The sequence below is a fragment of the Choloepus didactylus genome, chromosome 2 (assembly GCF_015220235.1).
Source record: "Choloepus didactylus isolate mChoDid1 chromosome 2, mChoDid1.pri, whole genome shotgun sequence".
Taxonomy (NCBI): Eukaryota; Metazoa; Chordata; class Mammalia; order Pilosa; family Megalonychidae; genus Choloepus; species Choloepus didactylus.
This window is the reverse complement of record NC_051308.1, coordinates 167,387,229-167,400,170: the sequence shown is the minus strand read 5'-3', so window position 1 is coordinate 167,400,170 and position 12,942 is coordinate 167,387,229. Positions and strand designations below refer to the sequence as shown.

General features: G+C 36.7%; 1 protein-coding gene across 5 annotated transcripts in view; it reads left to right on the top strand.

Annotated features, from left to right (window-relative positions):
• Positions 1-12,942, top strand: part of ST6GALNAC5 (ST6 N-acetylgalactosaminide alpha-2,6-sialyltransferase 5) — a 212,906-nt gene that overhangs the window by 29,469 nt on the left and 170,495 nt on the right. The gene's annotated exons all lie outside the window — the stretch shown is intronic.

The following is a 12,942-nucleotide window of genomic DNA, read 5'->3' as shown; positions in this document are numbered from 1 at the left end:
AGGATAAATTATATAGTATATTCAGAAACTGCTGAGAAATAACAAGAAACAAGAGAACAGAGCACTTTGGGAACATAAGACTTACTGAATGAGAAATGTTTTGTGCTGGCTATGGGGAGATTTACCATTTGCAGAAAAAGACCACTGCATTTGTCTTCCAAACTGTTTAATATTTTCCTGACTCTTTTGACTACTGTAGCAAATAAAATCTTATTCATTCTTTTTGGAAGTTTCTAGAGGTCTTTATCAGCGTGAATTTTAATTTTTCACCATATTATATAGTTGATTTTTAATTTCTCTTGGGTGTGTTTATGAGGTGATCATTTAAAATAGAACAGCCTACTTTTAATTGCAAATGTGATATGCAATTTTTTTTTTTTTTTTTTTTTTTTTGGAAGCACAATTGTACAGAAAACTGAGAAAACAGAATGCCCCAGAAATATTCCATGGCCTCACTTCTCCCCTGAATTCTTTTGCATGGTTTCTCTCAGGGTCAGAGGGTATTATCTCTCCTACTCTGGAAAACTGCTAGAAAATGATACATTCAGACTATTAGGTTCCCTCATAATTGCGATTATGAAAAAAAAAGAAAAAAAGACAAGCTCTAATCGGCTTCCTCCCAGACCACATTCTTTCCACCTGTTCTGGGTGTGCCCCCCCCCCCATACATGGATTGTAAATAGGCAGGGGGTGATTTTCCAGTAAGAAGGATCAATAGATGCAAAATGGTTAAAAAATCTACTACACATATTGTTAAGGTCAGTGAGAGATCTGGTCTTTTACAAAGGGTAGGTCATGTTAGAGATTCAGATGATGGGAAGAAGAGAGGGAAAGGACTCAAATTCAGTTACTGGTGTTATGATAGGCATTCGAACAGTCATTAAAAGACATGTACCATAATGTTCATAGCAATACCTTTCAGAATATTCCCAAAAGCACATTAGTAATTGAACAGATAATCCTTTATCTGTTCTGGTGTGTTCAAAGTGGAATACCATGTGGCAGCAAGAATGAATGAGCTATAAAAGCACACAATATGGATGAATCTCAGAAAGCTATTACCAAGTGAAAAGAGCCATTCACAAAACATACAAAGTGTGATTCCATGTATAGAAAGTCCAAAAATAGGCAAAATGAATCTGTGTTATAAGAAGGCAGGTTAGTATCTATCCTTGTGGGGGTCTGTGAATGGAAGGGGGAGAAAGTGGGGACGGGCTTCTGGATGCTAATAATGTTCTATTTCTAGATCTGCATGCTGTCTACATGGGTGAAAATCTGTTGAGCTTTACACTTATTATTTGTGCACCCCTCTGGGTCCAAGTTATACTTTGTTAAAAGTGGAAAGAACAAAAAATGAAAAGAAAAGAGCTTTCTGTAGAGATAGGCAGCAAATCTAGATTACCTCTAATGTGGGAGTAAAAGATTTCCCCAGAAATGTCATGGAGGGATAATCATTTATAGGAATTGGAGTTAGGAGATGTTTCCCGGGCATGGAAAGAATATAGCCATCCCAGCTTAGCCATTTCATTCTTCTTGTCTTGGGGCTGAACTGTCCAGCAATTCTTCCTCCTGATGGGTTAACAATGGTTGTGGCCATCACTGCCACTTTGGTCGGGCTGCTCTGACATCCACCTGACCAGATCTGCATAGAACTAGATGGCATAAGGGGGTAGAGCAATTGGAGGAGAGGAACAGAATTTATTTCTCTACTATGTGCTTAGGTCCAAATCAAAAACCACCCTCCCTCTTTCTCATCACAAGTTGATGCTACAGATTGAATTGTGTTCCCCCAAAAGATATGTTCAGTTCCTCACCCATGGTCCCAGGAATGTGGTCCTATTTGGAAATAGGGTCTTTGAAGATGTTAAGGTGAGGTCAAACTGGATTAGGGTTGGCCCTCGTCCTATATGACTTGGTGTCCTTATAAGAAGAGGCAATTTGGACACAGATGGAGACCAAGGAGAGAGCGCCATTAATTGCTGGCAAATCACCAGAAGCTGGAAGAGGCAGGGAACAGATTGTTCCCTCTGGACTTTGAAGGAAGTGTGACCCTGCAGATACCTTGACTGCAGACTTCCAGCCCCCAGAACTCTGAGACAATAAATTTCTGCCTTTTTAAGCCACACACTTGGTGGTACTTTATATGGCAGTCTTAGCGAACAAAGACAGTTGGTAAGGAATGTAATTGTTAAGTTAGAGCAGTATTCCTCAAACTGTGCTTGGGGAGTGGGGAGTTACGTGAAAAATTAAAAATTCTGTGCTTTGATAGTGGAAAAAAAGTTGCTCCACTTATAAAGACAAATTTCTATTTTCTATTGAAAATGTATTTTCATAGAATAATTTCTTAAACTAAGTCAGCCATTTGCAAATTAGGATCCTTGTATGTATTAGCAAAGGTCCACAAAATGTCACTATAAATAAGCTAGGGTACGCTTAGGGTTGTTTGACATACACAGGAAGAGTTTCGGGGGAGGTAATGATACATTCATCTCTTACATTTGTTGCAATCTTTTCTTAGAGCAGACTGATTTTTAGCTGTTGTTAGGATTGACAAAGTTGCCTTCTGTAGTGCTCCTTCTGAACAACCTTACTCATGAGCATGCAGAAAGTCAGCATGACCTAACTGCTGGAAAGGAAGCAAATGCTTGTCTTAAATGTATTCATCATTTTGAAGAAGGAAAAGCCATAATGAGCCCTTCCTTTCTCTTTTTCTTAACTGAGCAGTGGCAAATGATATTTAAGCTATTACCTAGTGACAAAAATTCTGAGCTAATGTAAAAAAAAAAAAAATGCCTGCCAAAATTCCTTTCTACTGGGCAGTAATAGAGCTGAGTTAAAAGCCCTTTTGAGATAGAGAACATGACAAGAAAAGTGACATGCCCCCTAAACAAAGTGGGCTTTCCAAGAGCTTCTAGAATAAAGTGAATCTCATTAAGGTTTCTCACACTGGTTTTTGTTGGCAACACTTCTCAGGAATCATTTCCTCCATGGGGGAAAGAGGGTGACGGTGTCTTCTTTTATGACTGTTGCAGAAGGTGGAAGTATGAATTTGTATTGAGAAAGGCAGTTAAAATAATATTTGAACTTTTGAACTTCCTGATCAGAAAATTATTCTTGAAAGTCTGTACAAGATGGGAAAAGAGAATTAATGCCTCCCAAAGCGTTAAATTTTAGAGGAATACCATTATTAGATATAATACTTCTCCCATAATTTTTTGATTGTTGCATACAGGCATGACAAGAACTTTGTGAAGATGCTTCTGATTGATAAGTTGGAATATAAATAGAAAGTTCTCTTAAATAGAAAGTTGTGTGTGTTCGGAAATTCATCTTGTCTCTTTTTGCTCAGAAGTATGCATGATTAATGGCAGATGGCTGTTTTTATCTCCACCCCAGATCTCTCTCCTGAGCTGCATATCTGCATAAACAACTACTTACTAGACACATCCCCTGGAATGTCCCACAGGTACCCTTGTTCAAAATGAAACTTGTCTCAGCTTTTTCCCACCCCCTAAAATTGGCTCTCATAAGTAGTGTTTTCTATGTTCTGTTAACCACTGTTAAATCATTTTCAAAAAGAATATATCTAAGTATCACCCTCCTCCATGCCATACCCTTCCAATCAAACACCTGCTAAATGTCTCCTGAATCTACCCACTCTCTGCATCCCCACACTACCAGTCTAGAGGAAGCCACCATCATTCCTCCACTTGGGTTTTGCAACATTCTTCAAACTGCTCTTCCTACTATTTAGGAATTATCTCTTTTGCCCTTTTAATTCATTACCACTAGAGGGAACTTTCTAAAACTCAACTCCAATCATGTCATTTTTCTGCTTAAAATCATTCACTAAGTTTCTATTGTTCTTAGGATAAAATACTTAATATAAATTATAGGATTCTACTATGAACTTGCCTCTGCTTACTACTTTAGCCACCGTTGAACACCCCATTCCTATTATCTCTGACAATTCCCAAACCTCTTTGGTGGCAGCAAGGGTCAGAAAGAGCAACTGAGGCAGCAAGCTATCACATTTGCTAATAGTCCAAGCCAACTCATAAAAGCCACCAAACCCAAGACAAGGGTCCTTTCTCTGGAGTGATGGTAGCAAGTAGGACAGACATTGGGTTTATTTTTACTGGATGCAACTCATTAGTGAAAGAAAGCCCTTTTCTACAATTTCTTACATCCCCAGGCCCTTTAATTATCACCCAAGTCCTTGCCTTCACAATCTCACTTTTTGTCCTGACCTCAAATCTTCCTGCTCCCCCAAGTGTCCACCCCATGCTACCCTGTCCCTGGTTACTCTGTGCTTTATTGACACAAGGTTTTGCTCCTATTTATAAAGCTTGAGGAGAGAGGTTCCTTAATTGGGACTGATGCTTGAACTTGGCCTCTGCCTCTGCTCCAGTTGTTGAATCCCAGCTATATCTTGAATATAGGATCTATAGGATCTTCCTGATCCTCTCCTTTGTAGTTTGTCCTTGTTTCATCATTTCATTAACCGTGACCTCTAAAAACATTAACTTTGTGCATTATATGTCTATCAGAGTAACACATGAGATATTTCCAACATGTAAGATCACCCATGAACTTCTGGAAGGGTTCATTTCCCATATGCACAATTAACCTAAAACCCTATTTTAATCCAATAGATTTCTTTTCTGGTGATAAAATTTACCATTTTCCCTCTCCCACCTAAGGCTCTGAGCAGACCAAATTCTTTCAGGTTCTTATTCTTGCCATGCTCTCTTTCCTCTCAAGGATTTTACACAACAGATTGCCTCTGGACCCCTGGGATCTTACTCCTTCTCTTTGCTCAGCCACTTCACAAACTCAGTTTAGACCTCACTTCCCCCTGGAAATCTGGGTTAGAGCTGCTCCTGTGTGCCTCTGTAGCAAACTTCCCTTCCGTTCCTACTGCACTTAGCACACTATGTTGGGTTGTCTTGAATGCTTGTAAGCTCCCCAACAGCAGAGTTTGTGTCCTCCTTGTTCATCATTGTATCCTCAAAGCCTGGTGCAGTACTTGGCCCAGATTAAGTACTTAATGATCATTTGTTGAAGGGGTGAATAAATCGATCTTTCCAATAATCATTTGGCCAGTGATTCAATGCATTTATACTTCTGTGATTCTTTGATGATGTAAGTAACTGAAATTTTATTTTCTGAAATTATGTTTTTGTTTCATTCTTAAAGAATCTGTTTATTCCTACGTTAAATAATAACTACCCAGTGTTTATTAAAGCCACGCTATTATGCAGTAAAATACTTGCAGCATCTAATAGTGACTTAAGAAACCCATTCTATAGTAAAAACTCTGCAAGCCTCTGGCTCAGCACTTTGCATTCCATATTGGGTCACTCTAACCTCTAAGGCATTAAGTGCCTGAAGGGCAGAGGCCATGTCAGATTCATCTTTGCATCCTCGCAATCTCGTATCCAGTGCAGTGCTGTTAGTCAGTAAATGTTTATAAAATGCTTAAGATAGGCCAGAATTTAAATCTTGGCTCAACTACTTCCTCTCTCTGACTCCTGTCTCTGTACTTAAGCTCCCCAACCCTCAGTTTTCTCATCTTTAAAATGGGGATTCTGCTGGTATTTTAAAAATCATCTCTTTGGGTTGTTAGGAAGTATTACATAAAACATAATGTGAACAAAGAACTCAGTACAGTGCCTAGAATATAGGGAAATTATGAATAAACTACATCAAAGGATAAATTTAAGCTTCTTTGTGAAAAATCCCAGAGGGTCAGAATGTTAATTTTTCACTGTCATAGGCTGGCAAGGCATGCCATTAGATCTGGTAAAAACTTTCAATAAGAAAACAGACGCAAACTTCCCAATTTTTTAATTTAGGATATTTGTGTAAAATACAAGAGCAAAGAGAGAAATCAGAATGAAAATAAAATACAATGTAGGAAAATTTATAGAGTGCTAAAATTTGTCAGTTTCATAATTTGTCTGATGAATGTTCTCTTGAAAGAAGGAAATGAATTGGACAAACAATATTCTCAGACCGTAAATCCTCGAAAATGAGATGTACACTTGGAGACAGCTTATACAAAAAAATAGCAAGAAAGTCATAGCAGGACTTGCTCTTTACTAATTAAAATTCTATAGAATTGTCTGCAATATGTTTGTGCTTTCTTACTTTAGTAATTTTTCTTCCTCTTTTCTTTCAAGTAACAATAAGAAATCACCACCGAAAAAGGCTTTCTAGTTATAATGTGTTTGGGGAAGCCAAGATGTTAAATATTCATATTTCAAGACTCAGAAACAAATTTAAAAGAAAAAGAACTTTACCTTTAAACTGTAAGCCTCAAATTTCCCAGTGCATTATGCTTTAGTTGGATTCATCTTAAAACTGTTTTTTTTTTCTTTTACTGGTTTGCCTAGTGATTTTCATATCATTTAGTGTTGTTTTAGTGGGAATTTGTAATCTTTTTCAATTGTTGCCTATTCCTCTGTAATTATTGTAATTGCATCTTATTATATAATTTGTGTAAATATATGCAATCATGGAATTAGAACATGCGGGTGGTGATATGCAGTGTCACAATTGCAGTGGTTAAAGATGTGTAATTTTTTTTAATCTTTGAAGAAAATAAAGCTAAATAAATAAAGTAATTTCAGGGGAAAAGCATTTCAGCAGTCTAAATTGATTGCCTAAAGAAGTTAACCAAACATTTTAATTCAGATGTACATAAGACGTTTTGTTTTTCCCTGTATCTAAAACTTAGAAATTTGGAAATCTTAGTTCTAAGTAACAAGATTGATATCTAGTGAAGCACTTATAAAGAAAACTTCAATATTAACTTTAAAATTTAAAATACATAGGATCATATGATCCTAATAATACCTTTACTCTACAATGTTATCAATATGAATTCCAAAGAAGTATTTATTAATAACCCTTAGCTGACTGCATATTATCAATATTGGCATCTATCTATAAAGTTATAGATGTTGATATAGATAAAGATGCAGATAGCAGTGATTTATATGCCTTTCAAAATCCCTCTGATTCTTTAATTCTGTTCTCTGATTAGGCACTGGGTAAATGGTATATTTAAATAAATGTTTAAGTCCCCCCCCAACATAGCATAATTCAGATTCAGCATCCACTGGAATTCTAGATGAAAAAAAAAACAAGTTTTAATCAAGCTAACTCGTTTAGTTCTAGGATTCCACGTGCACAGAGAGAGTGCAGTCTATTGAACTACATTCTTCTTTAATTAAAGAACTGTACTTACCCTTAGAAAATGATAGAGAAGTTAGCACATATACTCACTCAAGGAAGACTTGAGACTGGAATAGATCTTTGTGAAGATTTTAACATGTTTATCAGGAAGGCTTCCTTAGTGGTAAAGATAATCATTTTGCATATTTAAGAATTTGGTAGGCAAAGAGAAAACTTCTTTTCTACTAAAATCAAGGTAAGATTGATCTAGCCTTCTGCATTAAAAAACAAAAACAAACAACAACAAAGAACAAAACAACCCCCCCCACACACACTGATTCACTGCATTAACAGTTTTTGGGAGAAAAGTATTTTTTATGTTTGAGCCAAGAAGGGAATCCAAATTTTGACTGAAAAATATTTCTGTACCTGTGTTTCTAAGTAAACATCTCTGAGACACAGAGAGTTTGCAGGCGGGAGGCTGGGATAGTTAGTGCATGGAAGGCTGTGACTAAGCCAGACTCCCACAGCCTCTCGCAGCCGCTTCACATTGTCTCAACAACCCATCCCTCGCTCAGCCTCTTAAAAACAGAGAGAGTCTCTGTCTTCTTGTTTTCTATTTAGTTCCCTTTTAAAAAGCACACTCTTTATGCCCTATTCGATTGCCATGCATTGGAGTTAGGGACTGGAATGAAAAAGTTCATGATCAAGAAATTTTCCTCTTTCCATTGTTATCTTAGTTTTCATTGTGTTTTTCATTGAATAGAAAAAAGTAAAGTTTCTTAAAACATCAAGATTTTTGATATCCATTGGAAAATGAATGAATTATTAAAGTATGGGACTTTGAAGCAATTTTCAATACTCAGGGGAAACCACAAGACTTGAATACACTGTTCCATATACCTCTTTTAATGCTAAAATCCAGTGAAAATAGGCTTTTAAAAAACAGGATTATGTTTACCAAACCAGTATCTTCTGGTTTTTCTTTTCTTTTAAGGTATTTTTCTTGCAATTAGGATAGACCTTGATGTTACCTTGGTTATGGCTTCATGGTCCAGTGAGCTTTCCCTAATGTTTGGTTAAACAAAAATAATGTTAGCATAATTTCTCTTTGTTGAGATCAGTATTAAATGCCACTAAATATGAAGTATAGATATTAAAGTACAATGATAATAATAAAGAGCAAACAAAAAAATACTAAAAAACAAATTCTAAGCAGATTTGCTGTACCTTTCCAAAATTAATTCCTCCTTCATTAACTATGAGGTCTCTTCAAGAACTCCTTTGGGGTGAGTGGAAATCCAGGTGGGTAAGACTCTAATATCCCACCCCCCCCTTTAATTAAACCAACTTTACTGTTTGTCCCTGCCTGGAGCCAAGATCTCACACATCTGTTTTACTGTTGTTTTTTGCATATAAATAAAAAGGCAGAGGTCTTTTGTAAATTCTATTCATAGCGAGTTACTGGCATAAATAATCAACACAAAATAAAGATAACAGAAGTAAAAAAGCAGCAACCAAAATTTTTGTTAGAGAAAAACTGACTTTTTAAGACATGAAACATTGCTAAAATCAATCTAGGAAAAAAAAGGCTAAATATTGACACAAGGGTCAAAATAGCCTGTATTTGTTCATGAAATATTATTGATCTAGGATCACTAAGAAATATGAACAACATGATTCAATTTTTTGTGAAAAGCTAAACACTCAACCTACACAGACACACCCACAATATTCCAGTTATAATTAATTAAAATTTTTCAGTTTACAAGTTTTTAAATAGATAATCTATTCTGTAGATAACTTATAAAAATTATTTTTTAAAATGAAGTTAATCAGTTGGATAGAAATTATCTTCTTTCTAGAAAACAGAGTTGTAGATGAGAGTCAAGCTGGTAAAATACTTTCCAGCTTCTACTATAGATAGAGAATGAGGAAACAAAGAGAACTCAATAAATGTTTGAACATGTGGGTCCTTTTCCCCACAGCATCAGTCTTGGAGAGGAAAGCCAGAAGAATGAGGCCGCAAGATGAGCCACAGACTCTTCTTATCTTTCTCACAGCTTTAGTGTTTGCCAAATTTTGGTACTTTGGGTAACTAGTGAATACTTTTCCTTGTGTGGGCATCCACACAAAACACTGTTAAATGGACTGTGTCCATTTCTCTCTCTCTCTCTCTCTCTCTCACACACACACACACATGCACACACAGCTTTAAAATGAAATTCATTGAAATGGCCATGATACAGGAGAAACATGAGGATTCTATTCTGCCCATTTCCTGTTCTCTTCCCCATTTCTTTGTATTCTTAGGTTAGGTTGACCGAAGTGCCCTTAAGGTATTGTGAAAGAGCATTAAAGTCCTATCTTTTAATTTCCTCAAGTAAGCACCTCTTTGCTCTTCTTATCAATGCCTTGATTCTCAGGCCTTCATTATTTTTCACTTCAGTAACTGAGTGCAGAATTTTTCAAACTAGTTTCCCTTTTTCTGGTTTTATCCCTTCAAATTCTTCTTCCATGAAGCTGTCTGAGTGATCTTTCCGAAGAATAAATATGACCACAGCTTTCCCAACTGAGCTGCTTCAGGGCTTTCCCATTACCCTGAAGATGAGCATTGGTTGGCCACTCCTCACAATTTGCCCTGCTTGCCCCTTGGCTCCTCTGCTCCCAGCCAGACATGCTTTTCTTGAGTGGTATTAAATAGCTTGTAGTTTTCCATGCTCACCAGGGACTCCCTTTGTCATTGTTCATAAAATGTATTCCCACTCCTGGATTGCCTTCCCCCCAGCAACTCTCTACCTTCTTCCCTTAATGAATTTCTGTTCATTCTTTAATGTATGGCTCAGGCATTTTCTCCTCCAAAAAGTTTTCTCTGTCACTGTTTCAGTTTGCTAAATCTGCTGAAATGCAATATACCAGAAATGGGTTGTCTTTTAACAATGGGGATTTATTAGGTTACAAGTTACAATTCTAAGGCTGTGAAAATGTCCAAATTAAGGCATCAACAAGAAGATACCTTCTCTGAAGAAAGGTGCTGGCATCCAGGTTTCCTCTGTCAGCTAGCAAGTCACATGGCTGGTGTCTGCTGGTCCTTCATTTTCAGGTTCCTCTGTTAGATAGCAAGGCATGTGGCTGGTGTCTGCTGATCCTCCACTCCTGGGTTTCATTGCTTTCAGCTTCTGATTCAAGTGGCCTTCTCTCTGATATCTGTGTGTCCTCTCTTAACATCTCCTGGGTATTTTTTTTCTCTCAGCTCTCTATAAATGTCTTTGCCTTTTATCCTCTCATAAAGGACTCCAGTAAAGGATTAAGACCTACCTTGAATTAGATGGCTCACAACCTAAGTGAAACAACCTGAAATGAAATGGTCCTACCCACAGTAGGTCTGTACTCACAAGAATTGAAAGAATATGGCCTTTTCTAGGGTACCTAACAGCTTCCAACTACTACAACCACCCTCTATCCTTCAGCAGAAGGATAACGTGCCTCTCATCCATCACCTAGAGGAAATTTACCAGTGTTTACCTTGGGCATAAATAAATGAAACTTATGCCCAACTAACTCATCTACAAGTCTGTAAAGTCCTCAGTATTAGACCTGTACTATTCATTGTAACAATATAAACGCTCAAAAAATGGGAGCTGAATTAGCTAAATTCCCAGAGATGAGCCCAGAGCTCTCTTACTTAAACAAACAAACAAACACAACAAAAAAAACCACTTCTTACCTTTCTTCATTATAATCGTGGCAAACTTAGAATAACTTTATCTTAAAATAACTTTGTAATTAGGGAGTTGAAGCTAAAGAGAGAATGAGAACTGTAGTGTTATTGAATGAAATTTTAAGCATTGTACAAGAAATAATAGAAAAGAACCATAGCCACTTTTACAAGGGACTGCTAATAAAATCAGAGAAAACACCATAAATATGGTGTTAAATAAGGTGGAAAGCTATGCTGAAGCCTGGAGATGGAAATATTTGTGGAAAAATAAGGCAGTGAGAAATAATGTCCTGTATCATGTTTTGACACGCTGTATTCATCTTCCTGGTGATGGCTATGTTTCATGTGTAAATTAGGGAAAAAGGAAAAGGAAAGCATATGCATATCATATCCAGGAAAGCAGAGTCAAGTATCTTAGAATAGCTTCTCTAGTCTGCTCTACATTTCTGACCTTTTGAGGTGCTCGTGAATTTTTATATCTTGCCTTCTACTGAGAAATAACAAAACTTAGAAATTTAAAAATCCAGGCTGCTCTAAATTCAGTGAATTTCAATGAATCAATCTCAAATTTAATTTGACATCTTAAAGGAAAACAGCCATATGACTGATAATTGTTGGTAAATTGCTGGCTCATGTGCCATAAAGGCTGTGAAAAAATTTAAATCTAAAAGTGCTAATATTATAATATTAGGCTTTATAAAAAAAAAGAAGAAGAAGAAAGAAAGAAAGAAAACTTGCCAGTTCAGATGTAACGTGTATTACTGAATAATTTACTTCATCCTTTGGGCTAATCTTAGAAAAGGGATGTGACCAATCAGGCAATTTGTACTGGAGAGTGACCATCCAACCAATCAGATGTTCTCTTGAAGAATATGAGTGCAGAAATAGAGTGATGCCAAACCCAAAGACACACAGGTAACAGGCAGTAAGCAAGAGCCACAAGGAAGCAGAAGATATAAGGTAGAAGGGTAGAGTGGGTCAATGTTTGATTGGAGTAGTAGGAACCATCATTTAGTAGGCAGTAGCATAGTGTCAGGAGAAGTAGACACTGAGGAGCAGACTCAGAAGCAAACTGAGCCTTGATTAGGGTAAAGTCATGAGAATATGGAGTAGGAGGAATGAATGGGAAGTAAAATTCAGAGATTTTAGATTATCTGCTTGAGAAGTTGAGTGGTAAAGGGAATAAAGAAATAGTTTAGTAGGAGTTATCCCTGAGGGACTTTTTAAAAGTGGAATGGAATCAGCAGCAAATTTGTAGGCTAAAGAGAAGGTTGAGGACAAAAGAGAAAGCAGTTACTGAATATGGCATGATCTCAGAGCAGAAAGAAATGGAAACAAAAGTGGGAAGGGGGTGGAAAGGAGGAAGAAAGAGCATTCCTCTGACACAGGAGGGGCGGAGAAAAGTTGGAGGATGACACCAAGAATCTGAAAAGTAAATAAGAGCATAAAGGGTCTCTTCTTTTCCCATCTTGGGGACTTGAGCATCAGTATAAAGAGAACAGTGAGAAACTGAGAACAAGAACACAGCAGAGAAAATCAATGAAACAAAAAGCTGGTTCTTCAAAAATATCAATAAAATTGATAAACTTCTAGCAAGACTGACAAAGATAAAAAGAGAGATGATACAAATCACCAATATCAGGAATAAAACAGGATATCACTACAATGTCTGCAGCCATTAAAAGGATAACAACAAACACTATGAACAATTTTATACTCATCAATTTGACAGCTTAGAAGAAATGGTCCAATTTCTTGAAAATCACAAACTACCAAACTTCAACCAAGATGAAATAGACAACATGACTAGTCTGACAACCGTTAGTAAAATTGAATTTGTATTTTAGAAGCTCCCAGAAAAGAAATCTCTAGGCCCAGATGGTTTCACTGGAGAATTCTATGGAACATTTGAAGAAGAATTAACACCAATTTTATACTATTTCTTCCATAAAAATAGAAGAAGAGGGAACTCTTCCAAAATCATTTTATGAGATAAGTGTTACCCTGATATCAAAACCAGATAGTACAAAAAAAGAAAA